The 27,731-nt window shown below is 50.3% G+C and overlaps 1 protein-coding gene across 1 annotated transcript in view; it reads left to right on the top strand.

Annotated features, from left to right (window-relative positions):
* CACNG3 (calcium voltage-gated channel auxiliary subunit gamma 3) overlaps positions 1-27,731 on the top strand; it is an 83,135-nt gene that overhangs the window by 43,204 nt on the left and 12,200 nt on the right. The gene's annotated exons all lie outside the window — the stretch shown is intronic.

Here is a 27,731-nt window from a genome sequence, read left to right as displayed (position 1 = left end):
TTTCGTTAAGACAGAAACCCGGTGCGTTTCAGTCACCCCCAGGGCTGGATTCAGAACAAACGAAGCATGTGCTTTGGGCCAGAACACATGGGGGAGTAGAGAGAGAGAAAAGCTTTTTAAAAATGAGATTTGATATTTCAAAAACTGACCAGAGTAGTCATCATGGAAAAAATTAGAATGTGTTGTACTTTCTCGTACATATGTTAAGGAGAGTGGTTTTTCTAATTGCACATGGAAAAGGGTACCATCATCTTTTTAGGACTTAGAGCTTTTTAAATTGTTAAGTTTTATAAAAAAAAAAAATCAAAGTGTAACACACATACAGAGAACGCATCCCACGCATACAACTTAATGAATTTCATAAACGAAGCACACCTGGTCGCCAGCACCCACCTCCAGAGAGGGCACCTGCTCAGCCTCTCTCCCCCACCTTCTGGTCACCACCGGCTCTGAACACTTAACCGTGGAAACTGGGTGCTTTGAAAGTTTTAATCCAACGTCATCACCTCGGAGGCCGGGGGATAAAGCAGTGCCCGAAAATACTAGATGACCAATCAGTGTCCGTTGAGTAAACTAATGGACTAATTGGTTACTTTCCTCGGGAATCCGGAGAGTGTGGCTCTCAGAGGCTGAACTAATTTGAATTTTTTTGTTTTTTTAAGATTTTATTTATTTATTTGAGAGAGAGAGAGAAAGCCAGAGAGAGAGCACGAGCAGGGGGAAGGATCAGAGAGAGAAGGAGAAGCAGACTCTCCGAGGAGCAGGGAGCCCGATGCAGGAGTCGATCCCAGGACCCTGGGATCATGACCTGAGCTGAACACAGACACTTAACCGACTGAGCCACCCAGGTGCCCCGAACTAATTTGAACCCAAAGAAGTGGGAGGCTTGGGGTCCACCTCAGTCTCCTTTAGGATGCCAGGCTATAATGGCAACAGGTCCAACTGGGATGGAGCCTTTTGATGGACCCCCCCCCCCCCAGCGAATTTCTTTGGTGCCTGCCCTGGTGTTGTGCACCCAGCTGTGCCGCTGCTGTTGCAGGGATTAGCACTCCCATGAGCTTTTCTTGGAGTCCCTGTGCTCACTGCCCTTTGGTTTCTTTGCATTTGATGGGCTTCTGTTTGGCCCCATTGAAGCTCAGGCTCCTATTCTTCCTTCTGGGCTTTTCGCTTCCTCCCTTCTGGCTGATGAAGCCGCCATGATGAGCCAAGTAGAAAGTCTGAATGGCAGTTTCAGAAGCAGAAAGGTCCTAAACCCCGGGTTTCCTGTGTAGCAGGAGTGTGGGGGGCTGTGCTGACCCCAAAGGACAGGGACCACCCAGCCCTCCGAGGGGTATTAACTCTTCCTCTGTCCATGTTCCCCACCTCACACCTTTCCCTATATGGCCAGTTTCTTCAAAATCCAGTCGTCCCCAACTGTGAGATGCTTTCCTGAACACCACCCTCCCCTCCCCCACCCCCCAACGACACACAAATCCCCCAGTTTGCTTTTCCTGTGGCACTCTGGGCTAACTCCAGCATAGTAAGGACTCTCCTAACACTGCCAGACCCTGCGCTCCACCTGCTGCCTTCCACCAGCCCTCACCCCGGCACTAGGAAGCCCTCCTGGCCTCGCCCCCCTTTTATAGATGGGGAAAATGAGGCTCCAGAGGGTGACTTAACCAAGGTCCCTCGGCTAGCAAGCAGCACTCCACTCTGAGGCAGATGCTGGGGCGTACCAGCACGAGCTCCCCTTCAGCCCTCCTCCTCCCCATACCAGGCTGGCACCTGCTGGCCCAGCCGGGTCACAGCAGAGCCCCTAGTCCAGAATCACCCTCAGCCTAAGGGAGCGGCTCTGAGCCAAAGTCACACACCTTTCCCAGAGGCAACCAGCTGAGATCAAGGTGGGGAGGTAGGGGCTCTGCCTCCCTGCCCTCATTCAGGACGCTCTAAAATGCCTTCTCATTCCAGGGTGCCCGTGGAACAGCTGAGTCCACATCACAACCCGATGGCCATTCCACTCTCCCTCTCACTCCTTGGGGACCGGTCCCAAGAGTTCACCCTTACGAGCCTCTGACACATAAATGTCCTGGAGACTGTGTACGCAGAACACAAACTAAGACAGCTCCCAAGTCACTGTGCTCCTCGGCTCTGTCATAAGCTGTACCCATGCCCTCCCGGTCACAGTACCCAGCGGACAGAGAAGGGACAGAGCAGCCCAAGCCCTCCACTTCTCCCTTCCATGCACTTCCTGGAGGACCCAGAGGCCCCCCCCCTCCCTGACCTTGGAACAAAATGCATGCAGGGAATACACCCTGGTGTGTGAAGGCCAGGACCTCATCTCCCAGGGCAATTTCTTGCATCCTTTGCATTTCTGATTCAGGGCTCTACTTCTTAGGGTTGGTAGCATCTCCTGAAACAGGGAGTGGGTTACAGATGCCTCCAATAGTCCTGGGCCTGCGACAGAAGGGTCTCCCTGTGTTGTGGCCTCATCTGCCTCTGAGCAGGCAATGAGCTTGCCAGTGCCTCTGCCTCCTCTCTGCCCTGAACCCTTGACTTGTTGGTGGACTCTTCTTTGCATCTGAAACTCCTGGGCATGGGACAGAACTTTTCTCTTTGTGGACACGCAGGAGACGTTGCTTGGATGACAGGCGAGCTGGGGACCCACAAGGAAGGCCAGTAAAGGTGTAACGACCACACGTGTTGGGGGCTGGATGCTGGGTCACCCCAAAGCATGCCCCATTTTATCCACAGTAGCAGCTCAAGCCCCTAGCAAGAAATGCAGATTATCCTTGTTGCTAGGTGCCTGGATGTGGCTGTTCCTGAAGCCATCTCTTCTAGAGCCTGTGGCTAGCCAGGGCAGGCAGCAAACATTCATCGCCCTCTTCTGTGCTGGGGAGTCTGTACCACTGGGCAACTTAGAGGCTGTGGCCTTGTATTTTTCCATCCTGACCATCCTCCCTACGAGCTATCCTGAGTCGTTATTCCTGAATCTTCTTGTTCAGGCCCAACACCATTGTCAGCACTTAATTGGCTAATATTATCAGTGGTAAAAGCTAATTGTTTTTAAGCATCGACGATGTGCCACCGGCCGACCGGCCTCTGCCAAATTAGCTCATGTAACCTTCATAGCAACTCTATGCATCATTACTCTCATTTTGCAGCAGTGGAAACTAAGGCACAGAGATGTCAAGAAACCGGCCTGTGGTCACACAGCTAAGAAAGCAGTGGAGCCCGGCTCTGAGCGCAAACGTTTCACCAGGGCTCTGTATCTCTCCAACGTACACAGAGTTCAAGCGTTTGAACAAAGAAAAAAGGACTAACGAGCATGTAGGGTAGAAAAAGAAGGCAATAAACTGGTATTTCCTGCCTCATGTGCTAGCTACTCTCCCGTGCTTTATGTCTTTTTCACCCATCAGCAGCACCATCAGGTAGGAGAAGGCTCAGAGAGGTTAGGTAACTTGCCCTAGGTCATCACAGTAAGCATCAGAGCTGGAATTCCAACCTAGGCCTCCTGACTCCTGTCAGAGCAGCTTCACTCTTCACAGAAAGTTCTGGGCCATGAAACGTGTTCAGTAGGAGACCACCACCAGATCCGCTTCTCGCTCAGGCTCTGACCTCCTGGGGAGCCAGCTATCACTTGTTTGTCTTGGTTTTGCACACACATTCTAGCACAATGCCGTTTGAGTGAGCAGATGAGTTCCAGTTCACGTACTTTCTTGCAAGGGAGCCTGAAGCCTGATGGGTCTTCATAGAAACAGTGCAAGAACACGCTGTGTGAGTAATGATTTCTCCACGAAGCAGGGAGAATGCTCTTCTCCCGGAATAAGTCAGATCGTGTCCCACCATGGATGGTGGGGAAGGCATCTCTGGGGAGGTGACATGGGAGCTGAGACCCGAGTGGGAAGATGAAGCCAGCCGTGTGAGCATGCAGAGGTGGGTTGCAGGCAGGCGGAATGGCATGTGCTAAGGCCCCAGGGCAGTGAAGAGCCCTGTGTGTTTGCAGCTGGTGTGACTGGGGCACAGCGACCAAGGGGGTGGCACGGTGAGAGAGGAGCCTGGGAGTCAGAAGGGATGATGATGGAGGGACCCTTGGGCCTGGTGGGGACTTCAGATGTGGTTCTAAACGTGACGGAAGCAGGGGACTCATGTGAAGTGGGTTTTCTTTGCAAAACCTCCCTGTGGGCAAGAAAAGAGGAAAAGTCGAAGCAGGGAGACCTGGGAGGTGCTGGAGGCTTGGACCAGGGTGAGGAAGGAGGGCTCCCACCAGTGCCTTGCTTTGGAGAGTGACAGAATCTGCTGAAATTGGACGTTTGAGGACAAGGGAAAGCTATCAGGTCATCAACGTTTCTGAGATTGGAAAGACCCAATCATGAAAATAGCTATCACTGACACACTTTTTATTCTGTGTGTGGCCCTATTGTAATCACTTACCACGGATACCACATTTATGCCTCACAGCTACTTATGGGATAGGTAAGGCTGTTATCCCCATTTTACGGATGGGGAAACCTGAGGTACAGAGAGGTTAAGGGACCTTTCCAAGGTCACACAGCTAGTAGGAGGTGCTGCAGGGATTTTCTCATCTGTAAAATGACAACAACGTTAGTATCGCATGGGGTTATTATGAGTTAATGTCTGTACAGTGCTTTTTAAAAAATACCCAGGCGATTTTAACAGCTTTTTAAGTATGGGATTTAAAAAAACAACAACAAACAAACAACAAAGAAAATACAGCGGGGGTGGCGTGGGGGGTGCACAGGGAAGAGACAGGGGCTTCTCTAGGATAGGCTTGTTGTCCAAGACCAGGATGTTTCCAGCATAATCAGTCATCCTGTCTGTTCCTGGACCTGAAATATTTGGGAGTTGACTTGGAAAAATGTTAGAGTCCGCCTTCATCAACCTGCCCTAAATATGAAACCAGAATCAAAAAGAAGTCACACAGAGCTAAACCTCGGGTGAACCCAGCCCCTGGGTGTCTGTACTTGGCTGGTCCGTGATCCTCTCTAATTGACCTGTCCACAATTCAGCCCCAAATCCCTCCCCATCTACACAATCTTCGTCCCTCCCCGACTTTGCTAAGTTGCATAGCAGAGAGGAATAGGGTGTCCCAGTCCAGAGCTAGGCCCACCTAGGTTCGAGGCCCAGCTCTGCCACTCGTTTGCTGGGCTTCCTTGAATGAGTCACGTGCCCTCTCTGAGCTTCAGTTTTCTCAGCTATAAAAAACTCGGATGAAAACAACAATATGTATTTACAGTGCTCTTCGAAGTACATGGAAGTGTATTTCTAGCACCCAGGAGGCAGTGAATAAACAGCAATCAGTGTATATAACGATTTGCCTTTTAAAAAAAAAAATAGTAGTAGCTAAAACTTTCACAATTCTAAGGACTTTGCAGATACAAACTCATTGATTTCTTACAAAGACCCTCTGAGAGGAATCTGTATCTCCAATGTAAAGATGAGGAAAACGAGCCTCAGAGAGGGGGAGCAACTTGCTCAAGGTCACACAGCCTGGGTAACGGGATCAGAGTTTGAACCCAGATACTCTGGCTCCAGAGTCAAGGCCCCTGTGGTAAGAGAGGTTCCTTTTCTTAGTACTCTTATGTGTTTAAACCTCTATTTTTCTACTCTTTCCAGGTTCAGTGGAAAGTTGAAAGTGGCCAAAAAGAGATCTAGTATGTGTTCAGGGGCCCCAGATGGAGCCCCTCTCCGGTTGCCTTAGGTGGGCTGCAGAACTGGCAGCATGATTTACGGGGTCTAGAGGGCAATGGAAATGGGGAGCTCCTTGGTCAAAAAACATGAGGAATTTCAGGACAGCGAGAACCAAGCACAGGACTGTCCTAAGCATAGGACCCTGCAGCGGGGGGCTCAGGGCCCAGGCCCACAGAGCTGGTCCCACACAGGGTACGGATCCCCTCTGCCCCCAGGGCGGCCCAGCAGCTGCTGCTGACCCTGGGCCTCTGCCTAAGTGAGTGGCCCTTCTGCCCCTCCCCTTCCCCACGAGCCCTGCCCTCGTGGACGAATCTAGAGAAAGGCTCTTCTTCCTCCGGCTGAACCCAGTGCTTTTCCCCAGGATTTATTAGCCATCAGAATGTTCCGCGTGTGTGGGTGCCACAGCTCTCACACATAGATAGATGTGTCCCGGTGTTCCCACCGACTCCCCGCAGCCATGTGGCAGCTTTATTCTGAAAGCCTGCAAAGTCTCCAAGGACTCTCACAGCTGCCCGCGCCTCCTTCCCCTCCTCTGTTTCCTCCTCCTCCTCCCCCTTCCGCCGCCACCCCTGTCCATTTTCATGCCAGCCAGGCCCCCCACAATCAGGAAATGCAGGTGGTGTTAGCGGATAGAAAAACGGGAGCCAGTGGGCTCTGGGCACCACGGTGTGTGAGAAGCCACAGGCCCCAAGCGTGCAAGGCTGTGAGCCCCTGCTCCCCGCCCCCACACAAGGGAGCCGCAGATCCAGGCACTGACTCTGATTCTCTGTGGGGATCACAGGCAAGCTCCCGAAACTAGGGAGTGGCCCAGCCCACCTGCACCCCAAGGAGCTGATGACTCTAGAGGGGCTGCTTCCGAGCTCCAGGCGGGCGCCTCCCTCACTCAGCATCCCCAGCCTCATCCCCACGGCCCACAGAATTATTTTTGGAACTCTATTAATTCAACAAGTCTTCACTGAGCACGTCCCCGGGGCCGGCCACATTGTCATCCGGCCGCTTTGTCTTGATTCTCTGGCCGAGATTTAGCCATCTCTGGGCTCACCCAGACATTCCAGGACAAAGGTCTTCTCCAAATCCAAGGAAGGGACATTTGGATTTCTCGGGAGTATGTCTTCAGCTGTCAGAACACATCTGTCACTGTATTTCCTCCTACTCTGATCACCACCCTCAACAGCCCCGGCATCCAATGTTCACTGAGAACACTCTTGAACGTGTAGTCATTCAGGTTCCGGGCTCTACAGGAGTCGTCTCTGCTCATCTGGTAACACACCTGGGGGGCCCACGCTCTGATGCTGCCTCCCTTACAGAGGAGGAAACGGAGTTTCAGAGAGTGTGAGGGATCCAAGGTCACACAGGGGGCGGGGCTAGAGCAGTAACCTTGAGGTCTTCCCCACTTGGAGGATCTCGGGAACCCTTTGCATCTTATCTGCCCTGAGGGCGTCAAGAGCAAGCAACGCCATCCTTTCCAATCCCTGGCAGGAACCCTCCTCCCTCCCCCGCCCTGGCTTGTGCCAGCTCCTAAAACACAATCGCCCGCACGCCTTTCACATCAGTGCCTTGGCTGGGGATCAGGTTCAGACTTTCCTGCAGCCCAGCCTGATGCCCAGCGCTCCAGGAGCTCCTCTGAACCCTGAACACTCACTGCCCGCTCCAAATGGATTCCCTCTTTGTGAGTCTGTGCTCTCTCTCCCCAATGAGACAAAGCTCCCGCGGGAAGGTCCTGGCCTGCTTCCTGACGTCCCCCACAGAGCCAGCATGGTGCGGGCAGCCATGTTGCTCACTGGGGCGACAACTAATTGATCGTCTGTGGCTTCATTCTGCTCGGGGCGCCTTTCCAGATGGCCTTCCAGCAGCCCAGCTGAGACACCCCAAGATTTCACCCCACCCCACCCCAGACACCCCCCAGCTCCCCAACTTGATTCGAGCTGTGCCTTGTTCTGCCCTTGGCTCCTGGGAGCGAGTGACAGTTCTGCCCAGTTTGTCTGGCATCCCCCAAAGTCCTATTATGGTGGCCCCTTGAGGAGTGGAAACAAGTGACTTGGCTGGGCCGTCCTCAGATCACTTCCCTGTGGGAAGTGATTACTTCCCACACCCCTGTGGGGCCCTCGCCTTTGAGGTGTGGGTCAAAATGCACAGGGAGAACCATGGCAGGAGAAACGCCTCATACAGTCCTGGGACAAGGACACCACAAATAGGACCAACTTCCCAGACTGGAATGAGGCAACTCCTAGGAATGAGGGGCTCCCTCGCATGACCCACCAGGCTGCAGAGTGGCCATCGTCATGATTATTGTCCACATAGCCTGTGTCCCAGGCCTATGCTAAGGGCCCTATTTATATCATCTCATTGATTTGTCCCCCTCAACTTTCCAGTTGAGAACACTGGGCTTAGAGATGTTGAGAACCTTGAGAACGAGGTTGCCCAGGCAAGAAGGGGGCAGGAAGGTGCGAAGTTGGGGTTGGCTATTCCTCAGCCCGAGCTCTTGACTGCACCTTCTGCCAGGCTGCTTCTCTCTGAGGCCGCGGGACAGCACTGCTGTACCTCGCACAGGAATCAGACCACGGGAGGCGAGGCAAGTAGAACAGAGGGGATGGGTGTGCCCCCAGCCTGCTCCGGGACCAGAGAAGAACATGCAGAAATCTCTGCTCACCAGGAGGGCTGAGGCCCCAGAGCCACAGCGCTGGAGGGAATGAGTCTCTTTCTGCTCAGGCCAAGGAGCGACTCTGGAATGGGAAGTCTGGAGAGCCCAGAGCCTGGTGTTAGCATGTGGAGCGTTGGAAAGGTTTGGAAGCCCCAAGAGGCGGCCCAGCCCCATCTGGGCTGGGGAACCCCTGTCTGCAGACGGCACCCGTGGCTGTAAGGAGGTGAGGAACCCCTCCCAACGCGCACTGCCAATGCAGTGGGGGTGGGGCGTGCAGCATAGAGAGACCCAGGACCGCCAGCCGCAGCGTCTCCTGGAGCTTGCCTGAACGCTGAGCTACGGGTCCAGCCCCAGACCAGCCGGCTCAGAATCTCTCTGGGAGGCTGACCTTTTAGCAAGTGCTACAGGCGATTCTGCACGCCCTGACTTCTGAAAAGCACTGACCTTGAGGATTCTAGCCTCTGGGTCTTCTCACCTGTGGGCCACGCCACCAGAATGGTCTCCCTCTTTGTTCTTAGCATGGCTGGCTCGTGTCCAGCATCCTGCCTCAGTTCAGACACCTCTTAAGGGGCTTCCCACTCATCCCAATGTGACTAGCGATCATGGCCCCTATTTATTACCTTCATAGTATATCCCCCACGCACTGAGGAGCTTGCGCCTGGCTCCTTCTCCCCCCATCTCCACAAAGCAGGGAGTCCGTTTATCATTTATTCGTCACATCACCTAAGCCCAGCTCCTCCGGCCTCTGCCCAAACCAGCTTCTAGGCTCACCAGCCCCCTGGTTATGAAAAGGTGCCTCCCTCCAGACAAAGTCTCAGCAACGCAGGCCCAAGGGCCTGGCTGATCAAAAGGAAATCTCCTGTTACAGTTGGGAACAGGGGGGTCACTGGCAAATTGGGGCTGCTCTCATCCCATGAAGTGGCACCGTTGATGTTCCTTGTCTCCGGGCATGGAACTTCTGTGCTGCCCAGCCCAGATGGAAGGGGGTCCCTAGCCACTTCCTTCTACCAGGGAGCTCCCCGACAGCCCACTAGCAGGAGGCTACCAGGCTTCAGGGGCACTTGCCTCGCCCGATGCCTGGTATCCGGACCAGACACTAAGTAACATCCCACCACATGGAGAGAAAGCTATTTGCTTTTCAATTCACAGTATCCAGCTAGAATTTAATAACATCACTTTGTTTCCATTGTATTTATTTTTGCAATGGTCTTCTATTTATGGCCAGCGGTACTTGTACTTGCTTTCCATTTACAGTCGGGTTATAAAGTGTCCTTTGAAAATAAATCTCCATTTTTAAAAAAGTGAGTTGATTTAAAGAGCAATATAAGACAAATACCCAAACATAGGATATAAATACACGGAGAGAGGCAGAAGAATGGAGGAATGTGTGGTTTGTTGTGGCTGCACCTCTGATCTCTTCCTCATGCATTTCAGGAATCAGAATGGTAGGATTCCAGAAAGGTGCTAGAGGACGTCTCCCGGAGGTGGCTGGGAACACCTCTGGAAGGGCACCCTGTGGTCAGATAGGTGCAGTCATCATCACTCGGCAGCAAACCTTGAAAGAGTTCCAACAAGTGAGGCCAATAGAGACCACAAGTGCTTGCCCACATCAGCTCAGGTCAGGCTCCCCCATCAGACAAATCTGTGCGACAGCCTCACAATCTTGCTCCCAAATAAATGATAAGGCGTTTTTATTTGTTCAGGGCTGTTTGGGATTCAGAATTTTGAATTAGGAATGGTAGCCCTCGAGGGCACCTGAGTGGCTCCATTGGTTAAGTGTCTGACTTGGGCTCAGGTCTTGATCCCAGTGTCCTGGGGTCAAGCCCAATGTCAGGCTCCCTGCTCAGCGGGGCATCTGCTTCTCCCTCTCCCTCTGCCCTACTGCCCTCCCCCCACACCACCCACTCATGCGTTCTCACTCTCTCCCTCTCTCTCAAATAAATAAATACAATCTTTCAAAAAGAAATGTTAGCCCTCAGAAATGATACTAATCCTAGCTGGGAGTTAATGAGTATTTCGCCATTCTATCTGCTTCATTGTTGTTCTGATTATACCCATTTTTCAGATGAAGAAACTGAGGTCTCAAGGAATTAACTCACCTACACAGCTAACACAATGGTGGAACCTGAACTGGAAGTCAGACAAGTAGGGAGGGAGCAAAATGGTCCAGAATTCACACCGAACCACCCTCGTGCCTTATGATGACTCCCACTCTCCTACTTGGTTTGAAATTCTCACATCAGCATTGTTCCTTAGTTTGGTGAGAAATAGGAGACCACCTCCAGGTACCCTGGAGAAGTGCAGCCCAGCCAGCACCTGAGAACAGCTTTGTGATCTCATTAACACTTCCACGGAACCCTGGGGCACCCCTGGGTACCTGCCAGAAACTGCCAGGATGAGCTGTGAGCTTCATGGTCATGGTTTCTTCCAGCCTCTAACCTGCCCCTTCGCCCTTAAACATACTCTTGATCGCCTCATTTTCCCCTTTAGCTGCCATGTTTACTGAACACAAACCCCACACCAGACAGTGATCAGGTAGGACATTTCTTCACACATTACCTCTGCTTTTAGAATAATTTTGAACTTGAAAAAGAGGGGAAAATGGAGCCAAAAAGGCATAAAAGTCACTCATGATCCACTTTTACAAATAGAGAATAAGAGGCAAAAGTTGCCCTCCCAATTCTGCCACTCAAATTCTATCCCCTCCCCACCCCACAGAAGTAACCACTGTTGAAAGTAACCTTCTCAATCCCTTCCTATGCCTGCTGAGACATATCTATATCCAGATCTGTATCCATGACGATTCTCTATCTAAATCAATATCTACCTATCTAGCTGTCAATCCACAAAATAATCTATATACAGTTGCTCAGGCAGTGCACTACTCAAATCCTAGCACCACCGTTTACATTAACTGCCTTATAATCCAATTTGCACATATTTTTTACTTACACAGATGAGATGAGGCCTTCCATATTGAACTGCAACTTTTAGAAAATACACCCATTATGAATATCTTTGCTGGTCACCCATATAGTGGGAGTGATTGGTGCCTAATAGGTCACAGCATGATTTACCTCAGTGAATCCCACCCGTCCCACCATAAGATTTGTCGAAGACTAGGGTGCCTGGGTGGCAGAGTCAGTTAAAGGTCGAACTCTTGATTTCGGCTCGGGTCATGATCTCAGGATCGTGACATTGAGCCCCACATCAGGCTCTGTGTTCAGCACAGAGTCTGCTTGAGACTCTCTCCTACTCCCTCTGCCCCTCCTGCTCATGCTCTCTCTCTCTCTCCCTCTCTCTCTCAAATACTTAAATAAGTAAATCTTTAAAAAACATTGTCTAAGATGTTTCCAAGCTTCCTGGCTCTTACTCTGCCCCTTGAACACTTACAGCAGCCCTCGGAGGACGGCGTCCATATACCCACTTTAAGGTAAAGAAACTAAAGCTCAGAGAAGTAGGATAACCTGCCTGAGGATGAACAGCCAGTAAGTGGTAGAGCCAGCAGGCAATCCCAGGCTGCAGTGACTCTATGTTTATGTGAAGCACTTGATACTCAGCATGGATCACAGCAACTCTCACTAAGTCAAGGCCATCGTCTTCCCGGATTAATATCGATAAATATCAACCCCATACCCCACCAAGCCACCACCAGCCACTGCTGTCACCAAGGATTGGGTGGCCCCAGCTGCCCCTGGTTTCACACTGCCACCCCCTCTCCTGTTGGGAGACCATTCTCCACCCAGAGAGAGATCTGATCTTGGCCGGGAAGGGCAAAGAGAAGACAACTAACCTTTATTTAGCACCCAATGCATCAGGCACCTTAGTAGGTGCTTTGTATACAGTACTTTATTGAATTCTGAGAGACAAACAATAACAATAAAGCTGTTTTAAAAACTACCAGTGTCCTCCTTTACGGAAAACTCAAGTTCAGGCAAAGTAAACCACTCCAGGGGGAAGTGGCAGAGCTGGGATTCGAACCCACATCTTTGCCTCTATTTCTACCGCATACAGACAGCGGCTCACAAACTCAAGTGTGCATGAATGCAACTTCATTCTTCTGGCCGTGAACTTAGAGTCTTAATCTCCTTCCTCAGCCTGTCCCTTGCCCTGTCTCCTTTCCTGGTACCAGCCCAGTCGCAGGAAATGGAGACAGCCCTGATGCTTCTTCTCTCCCTCCACATCTGCCACCCCAGAACATGCAGCTCTCTCTTCAAAATATGGGATTAGCCCAATTAGCCAATTAGCTTCTTCCACCTCCTGGGCTGCCTTGTTCCCACCAAGCCACCACTAGCCAGTGCTGTCACCAAGGATTGGGTGGCCCCAGCTGCCCCTGGTTTCACACTGCCACCCCCTCTCCTGTGGGAGACCATTCTCCACCCAGCAGGCAGCCTGAAGGTCATTGAAAGAGTCTGCATCTCGTGGTATCACTCTCCTGCTTATCCTTCCTCCCTGAGCCCAGGGAGGAAGCTTGAGCTTCCTCAAGCCCTTGCTCTCCTCCTCCTCCTCCTTCCTGCTCCCTATTGGGTCCTCTCTGTCTCTCATGGCCCCTGTCTCTTGTGCCCCAACTCATTCCCACCATGGGCCCCAGCACGTCCTCTTCCCCTGCCGGAATGCACTTGACCCTGGTTTGGAATGGAGTTGGCGCCTTCCCCATTCAGCCCTTGGGCGACATGTCCCCCGGAGAGACACCCTCCCAGTTTGGCACCCCAAACCCCTCATCCTCCTTTAAATCCTTCATAACTCTGACCACTGTCTGAAATCATGTGTTGAACTGTCCTCCTGCAACCCTCCCGGGAGGGCCCCAGGTGCTCTCCGGGTCATGGCACAGTGGTCATCGTGCCTAGAACAGTGCCTGGCACCCAGTAGGTAGGGGGCTAATAGCTACTTACTGGGTGATGTGAGTGAATGAATTTCTGTTACAAGCCCTGGTCCACTGGAGGAGACAGGAATTTCATCACAGCCAATCTCTTTCTGTGAAAGGAACCTAAGCCCTGAGGTCCAGGAGGTGTGTGGGTGCATCGGGTCTGGGTCATCTTGTAGCCATCATCATCTGCTGATCTATTCTCTATCGCTGGAGCAAAGCAAAGGATGATACCAGTAAGGGCTGGAGAGCATCCGTTGGTATATGAGATAGCCACCCACCACATCCTTCACCCTCTTCGTTCCTCCGCACGCTGGAGACGCAATGCAGTGTACAGTTCTGTTCCTGGGAGATGATACTGAGCACTGCTTAAATGCAGGTTCTTCTGACTCCAGCATGCTCCCTTGTGACTAGCTAAGCAGGCTCTCCCAGACCCTAATTCCTCCATAAGGTCTTCTCCAGGCGTGAGGGTTCTCAGCCATGCTGCAGCCTTGGCCTGTGCCCAGCGTGGACCCTTCCTTTTCATTAAGTAGGGGTCTCATCCTTAGGAATCCAGAGCTCCTATTCCTTCTACTCTCTAAGTTTTTCTTATCTACATCCTTCTCAAATATTTCTTGTGTAAATGAATGAGTGTGCTTCCTGCTGCAAGGACCGGGCTGGCCATCAGCCATTACGGAATTTCAGCGGTTACTGATACATCCAAGAGGTGAAGCTGATTGGCTGGATCCAGGGTCTCAAAGCGGTTCATCAGGATTTGATCTCTCAACACTCCTCTGTGGTTTCAAGTTCCAGCAACTGTCTGAAAAGCAACCTGTTGAAAAGATCCAGGGGACTCCAGTGCAAAACAGATCTGTCTGCCAGTCCTACTGGCTTTGCCCCAAACTTGCACCGCAAACCCAACAACTCAAATGACCCTTCCTGGTCTTGGTGTCTGTGTTTGTGAAATGCAGATTCCTTGCCTTACCCTTCCCACCTCACAGGCTTGCTCTGGGAATCAAAGGAGGTGATGAAAGCAGGTGATTTGCAGACTGTGGGTCACTGGTCCCGGCACAGGAGCAGTGCTCAGCATCGTCCCCCGGGAACAGAGCTTTATGTTCCTGCCTTGGAGTCCCCGTCAAGCTTGCCCTCTCCAAGAGGAAGCCCCTTGGCAGCTCCAGCTCTAGCCTACTGTCTTAGCAAGCCAATGGGAGAGGACGTGTTTCTTTCTCAACAGCCCTAGCCAAGGCTTCAGAACTACCCTCCCCGGGCCAGCCAGGTCCCCTGCCCATCCCGGACTCACTCTGGTCGGGGAGGTGGAATTTGTTGATTGGCCAAATCTAGGTCACGTGCCCTTCTTTAAGCCAATCACAGCAGCCAAGCAAATCTGGAACTCTGGTAATGACTGAATCGCATGCCCTCCGCTGAGCTGCCCGCTGACTTCCAGCCCACCACACACGCAGGCTGCACTGAAAGAGAAGTGGTTCCCTACAGTGGAATCAGGGTGCCCTTTGGCAGAAGACAGGAGAACTCATACATTTCAGACTGTGGGAACAGACATCCCCTCCAGAGTCCCCGTACTGACTAGTAACCTCAGCCTCCATGACCATCAGGTAGGGATACTCTGTGCTCCCTCCTCCACAGACCCCTGGTCCATGACCCCTGATAGTAGGCTCCGGGTCTGAGGCTGGCTGGGACACCCAAGGGACAGGAAGGGGGCATGGTGAATGTACTGTGAGCTCAAGCATCCTCCTCACAAGGAACGATGTGTGTCTCCTAAAAAAAAAAAAAAAAAATTCCGCAGTCCTGGGAGAGAGAAGAGGGAAAGGGGTAAGCAGACGGCCCAGGCTCTCAAAGGCTCTGGAATAAAACGAGGGTCTCAGCCAGTGAAGAGATGCCAGCACAAGAAGCTTTGAGAAGAATCTAGATTTGGAGGAAATGCTCAAGACTCACCCCTTCAGTTACCTATTTGTTTATTTGATGACCTACTGTGTGCCACGCACTGTGAAGACAGCAGGAAACAAGATGGTGATGCCCTCTTGGAATTTATAGTAGCCGAGAATAAACAGACCTGTAATTAAACCCATAGTTATTTTGTTTATAATATGCCCCTCCCCACCCAAAGAAAAGCATGGAGTGCAGTGGAAGTAGGTAATTAGATGGCATCAGCCTAAGGACATGCTCATGGTAAGCTCTTAAAGCCAAGTAGGAATTAATCAAATGGAGAATGGATAGAAGAAGGATGCAAGGGGCAGAGAAGAGGGGCAAAGGTCCTGAGGCAGGTACGAAAAACAAAAGCTGTGCAAGAGGACTATGGGTAGAAGGAGCTGCAGCAGGACAAGGGCCAGATCACACAGAAGCATGACTTTTGCCATTATCCCACTGGACACCACCTTGTCTGAGATCCCCTCGGATGGAACACACAGCAGACAGACAGTCGATCAATACGTATAAATTACCTACTTTGTACGAGGTCTCATGTAAGATGTCTGAGATACAGTGGTGCTTTTATGCCAGCAAAGGGGTCTGAAAATAAACAAGGCAATAAATATAAATGAGATAATTAGCACACTCACGTGTAACCGTAAGCTCCACGGAGGAAGTGACTGGAAGTATTCAAGGCAGACGGAGATCTAAAGGCTCACAATGAGCCGGCTCCATGAAGGGCCAGCAGAGAGCGGTCAGGAGGACAGGGCAGCAAATGCAAACGCCTCACAGACATAAAGTGCATGTTAGAGGAACAGGAAGACGAGCAGAGCAAACGGTTCTCAACCCCCTGCACGTTCGAATCCAGGACCAAGAGCCAGGCCTGGCTCCTCCAAGTGTGGTCCCTGGACCCGGAGCATCGGCAGCCGGTTAGAAATCCCAGACGGGGCAGAGGCTCAGGCCCTCCCCAAGACCGACAGGCTCTAAACCAGCCTTCCCATGGCATGCCTAGTCTAGTCACACACATAGTACAGTCTGAGCATGGCTGACCTAGAGGACAGCAAGAGGGAAAGGTGTGAGCAGCGGGTTCTACTCTAAGCGCACAGCTTCGTTCCAAGTACAACGTCAGTGTGTTCGCGCACACCGCACACAGCCCCGCCAGCACAAGCATCTCTAGTCACATCCACACCCGGGCACCACACACATCCAGTCTCTGCCTTTCTGGGGTGCATTTGCATCCCCCTCTGTGAGCCCCAGATGGCCCCCTCCACCCACACCCCTACCCCACCCCACATGCTGCTGCCCTTACGCATCCCGCCCAGAGACACCCCGCCACACCTCCAACATACTGCAGCTCAAAAAGTCTCTGGTGGGTGAGTGGGCAGGGGAACGGGGAGCCTTGAAAGGGACACCTGCCTTCTTTCTCCTGCCCCAGGCCCTGAGCCAGGCAAGGAGCCTCGAGCAAAGCTCAGACGCAGGGGAGAAACCACAATGTCCACACAGGTTGCAAGGTTACCTTGCAGAACTAAATCCCAGTGTGGTGTTTGCTCAAAATGCCAGAACTATTCCTGGATGTCAGGTGCAGTTAATGGTTGCCATGGCAACCACCCATGCTTAATGAATAGAAGAGAGTAAAAGATGCTGGATAAATGTCAGGGCTTGGGATGGATTTCCTTGGGAGCAAATCTGTTAGCGCTGGGCAGACCTGACCAGTGAAGGTTGAAATGAGCAGTCCAGGGTAGCGGGAAACAGATCCAGCAGCCTCCCTATCCCTTTTCTCCATTTAGCAGAGTCAGAATGGCACAAAACATCAAAAAGCGTGACGTTCGGGAGAGACAGTTTACACATAGGCTCCGCTGTGGTGGGTTTGATATTGCAACATGTTTACAGTTTGCAGGGGCAGAAGTCTGAGCCCGGCTCTCTCAAGAGTTCAGAAAGGCCACTTCTTAAAAAAAAAAAAAAAAAAAAAAAGTCTCCCGAATTACTGTTTTTTTAATGAAGGGAGTGCCAAATCCGTGTTTGTTTTTTTTTTTAAATAAACTTTTAGAAAGACAACGTCAAGAAGATGAGAAGACAAGCCACAGGCTAGGAGAAAATGTTTGCAAAAGACATCTGATAAAGGACTGGCTTTTATTTTTTTTAGTTATTTGAGAGAGAGGAGAGACCATGGGGTGAGGGGGATGTGGACAAAGGGAGTAGCAGACTTCCTGCTGAGCAGGGGCCCAGCTCAGGCCTCGATTCCAGGACCCTGAGATCATGACCTGAGCCCAAGGCAGATGCTTGACCCAGGCGCCCCTGATAAAGGACTGTTAGCCAAAATATGCAAAGAAGTTTTAAACTCAGCAATAAGAAAAGGACCCGATTAAAATAGAACAAAGGCCGTAACAGGTACCTTAGCAAAGAGGATACCCAGATGTCAGATAAGTGTATGAAAGGTAGCTCCACACCATACATCAACAGATAATGCAAATTAAAACAACAAGGTACCTCGACACACCTATTAGATGGTCGAAATCCAGGACAGTGGAGGCACCAGATGCTGGTGAGGTTGTGGAGGAACAGAAACTCATTCATCACTGGTGGGAAAGCATCAACAGAACAACCACTTTGGAAAACAGGTTGGCAATTCCTTCCAAATCACACTGACTGTTGCCGTGTGATCTGGCAATTACACACCTAGGTGTTTACCCAGAAACTCCTTAGCATTTATGTCCACACAACAACCTGCACACGTATATTTACAGCAGCTTTAATTCATAGTGGCCAAAACTTGGAAACCACCCAGATGTCCTTCAGTAGGTGAATGGATGAATATAGGGGGTGCCGCCTGACAATGGAGTATGGTTCAGCGCTAGAAAGAAATGTGAGGTATCAAGCTATGAGAAGACACGGAAGAACCTTAAGTGCATATTGCTAAGGGAAAGGAGCCCATCTGAGAAAACCACATGCTGGATGATTCCAACTCTGATGTTCTGGAAAAAGGCAGAAGTCGGAGAGCAAACAGAGGGGTGTGGTCATGAGGGATAGGGTGGAAGTTGCACACTGAACGTCCCTCAAGCATCAGTGGGTCTCCATGACCCGTGTGTGGAGATGCATTTGGGAACGATGCCGAAGTCCACTGACACCAGTGAACGTGACTCTGTCCAAAAGACAGGCCCACTCTGAGCTCACAGTGGGTATCAGGGACTCGGGCTGTACGGTTCTCACCTGCTGGAAGACCTCAGACAAATCCCGTATGTTTCCAACCTCAGATCTGGTGAGAGGGAATTGCCATTCATGAACTCCCCAAGCTCTCAAGCCCCCTTGCTTGTCCTCCAGCCAAGCCTCTAATCAAGGCTGAGTCCTTTGTGTGCGGGACAATGACCGTGGGTCCACCTGGCTACAGATGGTGGCTCTCAGACTCCAAAGTGCATTTGACTCTAAGACTGGATTAGGAATCTTGCAGAAGTGTGTAAGTGATTATGGTGACCACCCCAGCCTCACAGATAATCCACCATCAAAATAAAAATACTAAGCTATTCAATAAGGAAGATCAACACACTTCTGATTTTTTCCATGCTCTTTTGTAAACGTCAAATATCAAATAAATTCCAGCTGTCATTCTCTCTGTACCCCTGTTTTGATGGTACCCCAAGTACATCCCTAATTGGCTAATCCGGCTCCGGAGCCTATACAGTTCCGGTGCTGTGTTGGGTACCAAGATGAGCAGGGAGCCAGGGGACAGGTGTGGACCAGAGCCATCCTGGCCAGGATGGGCGGGGCTCTGGGCTCCAGGCTCTGGGCCATGGGACTGGCTAGGACCTGAGCTCTGGGCGGGCCTGGTGTTCAATTGGACCTGCATGTAGGCAAATAATTAAGGACCAGGGAAAGCATTTTACCCTAAACCCACCCAGTGGGCTGATCAAGCAAGGTGCCCAATACCAGGCTCTTCGGAAATAAAGCAGAGCTATCAGCTGGGCTCCGCGAAGGACAGGTGGTACCCACCGTCCCTTTCTCCCGGCTAAATTTTCTGTACTTGGTTCCAAGGCAGGACACTCTCTCCATCAGGCATCTCTCTCTGGGTGGATGTGGGAAGACTCTGGCTGGCTTGCCTTTCCACCCCCAATCGCCAGCTACTTCTTCAAAGGGTTCATGGTGACTTTCAATGATTCATCTGAAGGTGTATTCCATTCCCACTCCTCAGCAAGCCCCTGGTGCCCAAAGAGATCTTTTAAAACTATAAGTCACATTGTGTTTCTCAGCTGCTTAAAACACCGTCTGGCTCCTTCAGAGACTTGCTGTCCTCCTACTCACCTCTCTTGGTTCCAGAAACACACTGAGCATTATCCTTCCCCAGGGCCTTTGCATATGAGATGCCCTCTTCCTAGAAAGTTCTCTCAAATCTCCCCATGGTTGGCTTCATCTTTTCACTCAGACCACCTTGTCAGAGAAGCTTTGCCTGTCCATCCAACCTCATGAGTGCCCCTCCCCGAGTGACTCCCTTCAGGGTATAGTATTTTCATGACACTCAGTGCTATCTGAAATGACCTTTTCCTTTTGCAGAAACCTTTGTTGCATTTTTTTCTTTATTCCCTGTAGGTCTCTCTCATTAGAATATAACAGCCTTGGGGCCCCTGGGTAGCTCAGTCAGGTAAGCATATGACTCTTGATTTTGGCTCAGGTCATGATCTCAATGTCATGAGATGGAGCCCCATATCGGGCTCCACAGTCAGCGGGGAATCTGCTTGAGATTCTCTCCCCCTCCCTCTGCCCCCCTCCACTCACACACTCTCTCAAACAAACTAATAAATAAAATCTTTAAAAACAGATAGATCGGGGCGCCTGGGTGCCTCAGTTGGTTAAGAGACTGCCTTTGGCTCAGGTCATGATCCTGGAGTCTCAGGATTGAGTCTCTCATCGGGCTCCCTGCTGAGCAGCGAGTCTGCTTCTCCCTCTGACCCTCTTCCCTCTCCTGCTCTCTCTCTCATTCTCTGTCTTTCAAATAAATAAATAAAATCTTTTAAAAATAAATAAATAAATATAGATACAATAGCCTTGAGATCAAGGACCTAGCCTATCTAGTTCACTGATCAACCCCAAGTGCCCACAACAGAGCTTAATGCAAAGCAGGCAACCCCACAGACATCGCTGAATAAAAGAGAGATTCGGAATATGCACCAGCCACAGCTCAGTAACATCAAAAGAGGATGTTTCCTCCTGCTGAACTCACTCCTGTGCTTCTCTTACTAGGAGCAGCAAGCCGTAATTCCTATACCCCACGTGCTTCTTCAGACCGATTAGCTTAGGGTCCCCACTATCCAGGAATTCATCCCCCAAATCCCCACACATGCTAGGTTGCATGGAAGAGCAAGCAAACTCCATCTTAATATGAATATTTGCATGAATGGCCTGATGACTTATAAAACCAGGCTCACTGAAAACACCCTCCCAACCTCATCCCACGCCCCTCCCCACCCCATTCCGTACCCCACAATCTGCAGTCTTTGTTGGCAGCCTTTCTCTGATTGCTAGCTCTTGTCAACATGGGACAATCCAATGCAAATAGAGGCAAAACGATTGCAAAGTGAGATTGCAGATCTAGCAAAATACACAGAGCTTCATGGTAATGGAGGTGAGGAGTGACGTGCTATGCCAGCCGTGGGCCCCCGCGAGGGGGTGGCAGAGGGACACCCGTTAGCAACGCAAGAAGAAAAAAACCAACAAGAAGTGTGATGAGCTAGGCACATCCAGTGATTTGAATATCAAAGGATTAAGAGAAGCTCTTGAGAGAATGAAGACGTGCTCAGATATTTTTTGCAAAAAAGGACCTACTTTATGATCCTGCTGTGAAAGTCAAACTTGACAATCCAGCTGGGAGAGTGAAGGATTTCATATTGGACTCTCGTGTGATTTTTATCAGAAAAAATGATGTTCCCTTCCCAGCGAAAATCAACACAGCCTACTTTTTTGTTCATCCCAGTGCGTAGTTAGATAAGACAAAATAAACATGTTCTCATGAGCGATCATTTCAAGTTCAAGACACAGGTGGAAGGCATGTCTTCAAACCTCATTATTTACTATGAAAGAAACGTCCCTGCTTTGGAGGGGACTCACCTGGCAGGCAGTGGTTCTCAGCCTCCACTGAACAGTTAGACTCTGGGGAGCTTGGAAGACTCCAGGTGCCCAGACGGATTAAGTAGGAATCTCTGTTTTTCTGCATCCACCCCAGTAATTCCGGTGTGAAGCCGTGTTGAAAACCACTGCTTTAAGGTCTTCTCCTCTGTGATAGGGATCTGCTGTTATACCAAGAACTTAAACATGCTTACAGTCAGGCGGTCACTTTTGCTTTCTTAAGTATTCCCGGTGCATAAACAAACCTGATACGCATTCTTTCCTGTTTCCTTGAGGCCAAGTCATCACGACAGAGACCTAATAAATTATGTCTTTGGACGCAGAGCTCTGGTCTCCAGCTGGCCTTGGTTTTGAGCTCTGAGCTGGACTTTGGGAGCTTGAGATTTGGTTGCTCCCGCTGGGCTGGTGGCTGAGATGGGTGCCAAGTCCCAAGCACCGGGTTGGCAGGGTCTCTGGGCTGGACCAGGTGCTGGGCTCTGCCGCTGGGCTGGGTGGGCTGGGGAGGCATATCAGCCCTCACGCTGAGCCCATGGTAACTGTCCAGAGACTACTCAGAAGTGACATCCCTGTATTAGGTTTGGGGGTGGGGGGAGGGTGTCACCCCACCAAAACCTGCCCCAGGACCACCATTATGGGGCACTCACAGTCCACAGGGGCAGGTGTGGAGGGTCCCTCCAGGAAGACCTTCTGGAGGTTCTGCTGATGTTGGAGGAAGGACAGGCAAGGGACAGCAACCCCTCTGAAGGGTCTCACTTCAGGACTACAATCTTGAGAAGGTCGGGGGAAGTGAAATAATGCCTCAACTCCCATCCCCCCCACTCCCCCATCCCCCTGTATGTCTGCCCTGGATCCAGGATTTCTGGACTTAAGGCCAAAAGCACTTAAGCAGGGCTGTCTTTAGATGACCCAGAAAAGCTCTCTCTGGCCCTTGCCCAAACTTGGCATAGCAGGTGGTCTAGGCTTGTTCTTGCTACAGTGTGACCCGGTAAATCAGCCACCATAGGCCCTCTTTCACCCTGCTGGCCTCCCTTCTGTTCCTCAAACGAACCAAGCTCCTTCCTGTCTCAGAGCCTGTGCACCTGCAGCAACCTCTGCCGGGAAAGCCCTTTCCCGGGCTCTTCGCACAACCAGCTCCTTCTCTTTGTGCAGGTCAGAGCTCACACAACCTCCCTCCACCCGACCCTGCCCCAAAGGGCTCACCATCGGCCCCCACCCCATGCGCGATCACCATCACCTCATCTGCTCCGTTTCCTTCGAAGCACAGGGATCTTGGTCATCTCTTTACAGGTCTGTAGACTCTTCCCCAACAAGAATGTTAGGTTCTGAAGCTCAGAATCCTCTGCCTTGGCCACTAGCGGATTCCTAGGGAGGGAGTGAGCAAGAAGGGAAGGGCAAAGGTTGAACCAACCAATCTTCACAGCTCAGATCTCATTTCCATCGAACCCCAGTTTCCACTGCCTTACCACCTCTCCACTGGAAGCCCATGATCTGCCTCCCAGACCAACCACTAAACACCCCAAGTTACCCTGAGCTCCCAAATGACCTTTTTGCTCCCACTCAACCACGCTCCTGCTACCGCACTTTGCCTAGAGCAACACACCTCCCTTACTCTGACGAACTTTTAACTACCCTTCAGATCTCAGCATAGACACGACTCACTCGACATTCAGTTAACAGAAATCACCGGTGAGCGAATTTTCGGGAATGCGGGAAAGGCTTTCACTTCCAGCCTTACGCCTTTCTCTACATACTGTTGGAATTTTCCAATTATGAACACCTCTATTCTTTTAATTTAACTGGGATTATCGGAACATGGGATAACGGACTGCTTCTTGTTTTCCGTGTGAATTTTCTCTGCATTGAAAAATATTCTCATCAATGTTATTTTTAAATGTCAGTACCACAATGATTTAATTATCATCACTTCCTTGTGTGGTTTAGTATCTTGAAAGAAGTCACCTGACTGAGCTCTTTCATTCATTCTAATATTTTGTCCAGCAAACTGGCTTGAGCTTTCCGAGTAAGACTATTCTCTCACCTGGAAAAAAAATGATAACTTTGTCCTATTTTTTCCTATGGGTTGTTACTCGTAATTCCATTTTATTTCTTCTTGCACTAGAACTTACAGAACTGCATTGAATAAGAGAGGCAATGGTGGGCATTCTGTCTTTTTGATTTTAATGGGAATATTTCTAAGGTCTGACCTTTTATTTTATTTTTATTTAAAGATTTATTTACTGAATGAAGAGAGCGAAAGAGAATGCAGGAGGGACAGAGGGAGAAAGAAAGCCTCAAGCAGACTCCGTACTGAGTGTGGAGCCCAACAAAGGGCTTGATCCCACCACCTAAGCTGAATGCTTAACCAACTGAGCCACCCAGGTGCCCTTTGGTTGAAAGGAAGTCCCCTTCTTCTTAGGAAAGATGTGTTCTTCCATTGTCTGAGCCAGAGACAAGCCATCGGCATTATCTCCTCTGGTAAAAACATGTCTCCACAGTATATTCACTTCAGCATGTCAGGAACTGTACCCTGGCTCTATTTTCCATTCCAGACTTCTTCCTGGGGTCCTGGGGTCTCGTGGCCCTGGGTTCTGTGCATTCTCAAAGCCTATCTCTCACATCTGCCCTACCCTGCCTTCTCATCACCTACCCCCTGCAACCTCTGAATCTGCTCCCAGGCCACCCCTCACTGATCCGCCTCCTGGTTGACCACATTCTTGGGTTCTGCTTCTCTCTGCCCCAGGGCCTTGGCTTAACCTGGGCTGGGACAGTGCTCGTCCCTGTGTCCCCACTTCGTCTTTGCAGGGTCTATGTTTTCAAGATCTCTCTCGGTTCTATCCTCTGCAGCTCCTGGGCAAGTCCAACCCCATCCTACCTTTCTTTGATTGACTGAGATGGGGAAATACTCCTGAGAAAATGTGAGAACAGCATGATCTCAATTTTATAAAATCGTTTGTATGTGAAAGCATGGGGGGTGGTCTAGAAGGAAATATACAGAAATGCTAAATAGTAGTTATTTCTGGAAGCTGGCAATATGCTCCTCGTATGAATGGCCAAATTCACTTTTTTTTTTTTAATATATTTTTTAAAGATTTTATTTATTTATTTGACAGAGAGAGATCACAAGTAGGCAGAGAGGCAGGCAGAGAGAGAGGAAGGGAAGCAGGCTCCCTGCTGAGCAGAGAGCCCGATGCGGGACTCGATCCCAGGACCCTGAGATCATGACCTGAGCCGAAGGCAGCGGCTTAACCCACTGAGCCACCCAGGCGCCCCCCAAATTCACTTTTTGATGAGTGTATGACTTGTGGGGCCAGCAGTTTTGTCTTCCGTGTGGAGTCTTCCTCGGGGAAATTCTTGATTCCCTTTCGTTTTATATTGCTTTTTTAAATCTCATCGTGGCACCAATGTGTCTCGTCTGGTCCTAAAATACCTACTCAAACCAATGGTAGTAATAGCTAGAATTTATTGAGTTCTTACTATATGCTAAGAGCTGTCCTAAGGGGTTTACGTCATTGCCTGCTTAAAAGCCAACGTGCTGAGAATGCCGACCGACGCTCCGTCTATGCTTGGAGCCTCAGTTAATCCTTGTGACAACTCCACGACGTTGTTATTCTTACTATCATCCTTCTATAGAAGAAGAAACTGAGGTTTGACGAGGGTCATTCGCTGTAGGTTCGTCAAGTGCCGTGAGGCCAGGTGGGGAATTCGACCAGCTGGAAAGTTCATCCCTGGGGTCTACAGGGGTGTGCAGAGGCCCAGCTTCAGGTGACTGTTTACGTGTGCAAATGTGGGACAGGGCGCCCCATTTTTTTAAAGAGAAGCTGCCAATGGGGCTTTCATCGGACAGATCCTGAATTTTAAATTGCAGCAGCATATTGAATTAAAAAAAAAAATACAACAAAATAGGCACTAACATACTGCCGGTTTAAATAAATAAATAAATAAATAAATAAATAAAACAAAGCAAGCCAAAATGCCAAACAAAATATTCTGTGACCCAGATTTGCCCTAAACATCATGTCCTTTAGAAGAACCAGTCTGGACAACGTCCTCTGGCGCCCTGTAAGGCCCAGACACCTCTCTGTGTCCTACCACACAGGACAGGGCTCTTCAGACCCTGGATCAGCACAATCTTCCTCAGCCAGATAGCAAATATTTTTGGCTTTGCTGTTTCTGCCACAGCGACTCAGCTCTGCCATTTTGGGTGGAAGCCGTCAGCAAAGGGGCACGGTTGTGTTTCAATACAATCTTGTTTACCGACGCAGAAATTTTAATTTCATATCATTTTGTGTTTGTCGTGAAACAATATTCTTCTTTTGCTATTTTTCCCCCAGCCATCTAAATATGCAGAAACCATTCTTAGCCCAGGGGCTGTGCAGGAACAGGTGGTACGCTGCTTTAGACCCTGAATACTGGTGACTGTTTCTCCAGGGGCTTCCGGTGTTTGCAGCTCTAAGCCCTAGGACCCAGCTGCCCTCTGCTACCTTGGGGAAGGCCCTTGGCACAAGCAGGTGCGGGCATGTGTGTGGCTCCTCATTCCCATGTGGTTCTGACTGGTCTGTCTTGGTGGTGTCCACGTTCCATCTTCACTTGAACCCTTTCTTCCCATGAACACCTTTGTGGGGGGTGCTCAGGTGGCTCAGTTGGTTAGTGTCTGCCTTCGGCTCAGGTCATGATCTCAGGGTTGGGATCGAGCCTCACATTGGGCTCCCTGCTCAACAGGGGAGTCTGCTCCTCCTTCTCCCTCTGCCCCATCTTGTGTGCTCACGGACACACCCTCTCTCTCTCTCTCAAATAAATAAATAAAATCTTAACAAGAAAGAAAGGAAAAGAAAGCCTTTGCAGTGTATGTCAAACAACTAACAATAGTTGGTCCCACAACCACCGCCTTTGCCCTGCTTGGTAGCCCCGGACAAAGATCATGGAAAAACCACGGTTGATGGAAAAACCACTGGTCCCATTCATTGCCACAGTCAAGAGCTGTGGATGGACCACAAAATTATCATAAAGCCGCCTGGTGACAGACGTTGCTGGAAGAGAGTGTAACTCACAATAGTGGTTAAGAACTTTGGCTTTAGAGTAGGGCAGATTTCCATCAAACCTGCCCCTTGTAGCTGTGTCCCTGTGTGAACCTCTCTCCTCACCTGTCAAAAGGAATCATAATACCAGGTACCTCATAAGGCTGTTTTGAGAGCTGAAGAGGATAAAACACGTACAGGGCTTAGGATGGCACCCGGTACATGGTACATAGTACGGGCTCTGCGTGTGTGACTTATTCTGGTTTCTTATCCAGCTCGCTGGAAGGGAATGGGGATTATAAACTAAGAGGAGTATGTGAATGGAACGCTAAAATCTAAACAAGAGAAAAACAAAGGTTTTTTTTTTTTTCATATCAGGGAAGAAGTTATAACTTTGTGTTTTCTTCCAAGAATATCCTGGAGGCTACAAATCTCTCCAGGGCCGCCCCCCACTCCTTGTTGGTGCTGAGTCCGTTCTTTGCCTGGTGAGCGGAGAATCAGAAGCAAGAGGGTGCTTCACATACGGCATCGCATTTATTGGGAAATGCCTCTGGCTTGGAGCCTACTTGTAGCAGGGGTTAAATGCATGGCACTCTTTATTATAAGATTATTATTGACATCATAATAATAGCTACCATCCACCGTGCAACAGTGAGAACCACAGGCTTTGAAGCTTGGATTCAGATATCGATTCTTCTCCTCTCCAGCTGTGACACCTCAGTCTCTTCTGTGATCTGGGTTACCTCATCATCAAATGTCAGGATCAATAGCCCCTACCTCCCAGGGCAGTGGACAAGAGTAAATGAGAGAAGGGAGGTAAGGTTTCAGCTCTGCGCTTGGCCCACGGGAAGCATTAATAAGCGCCGGTTGCTATCACGGCACGCCTAGAGTTTTGCAAAAAATGCAACAGTGATGTCATCTTCATACATGGCCTTATTTAATCCTTACAGTAGGTTGGCTGAAACAGGAGGGCAGATCTGCCTGGTCTGCTGTCCACGGCGGCACCCGGCCCCTCCCCCTCCACGTCCGGTTCTCAGGCGGTGACAAGAACAGCGATGCGTAATTCCGTGCTGTGTTACAGTGAGGAGTTCAGAAATTGTTGTCATTTATAAGAACTGGCAGAGCCATTAGCTGCCCCAGAGATCGGTTAATTGGTTGGTTAACAAACACCCACAAGGATTCTCAAACACCCAGAATGATTTAAGTCAAACTGATATTGAAGGAAGAAAAGGAAGCAAATGTTGGCAGTTTCCCCCCAAGAGGAACCTGTGCAGTCTGTGCCTCCCGGAAGGCGTGGGCCACACAGCAGAGCACAGCTGGCTGTGACCAGGGGCAGGGAGCGGGGGATGAGGGGGCTGTGAGGGGACAGTCCTGTGTCAGCTAAGAGCAGGATCAGGGACAGGGGGCTACTCCTGAACCCCTGCCCACAACTGACACCCGGGAGTCCCCCAACCTCGGTTGGAATGCAGGCTGTCCTGCAGACTGTGTGAGTGCATGCAAAATCCTCCTG

Source organism: Neovison vison, chromosome 14 (assembly GCF_020171115.1).
Source record: "Neovison vison isolate M4711 chromosome 14, ASM_NN_V1, whole genome shotgun sequence".
In the NCBI taxonomy this organism is placed as follows: Eukaryota; Metazoa; Chordata; class Mammalia; order Carnivora; family Mustelidae; genus Neogale; species Neogale vison.
Note: the sequence above shows the minus strand (reverse complement) of the source record. Positions and strands in the feature narration are given on the sequence as shown.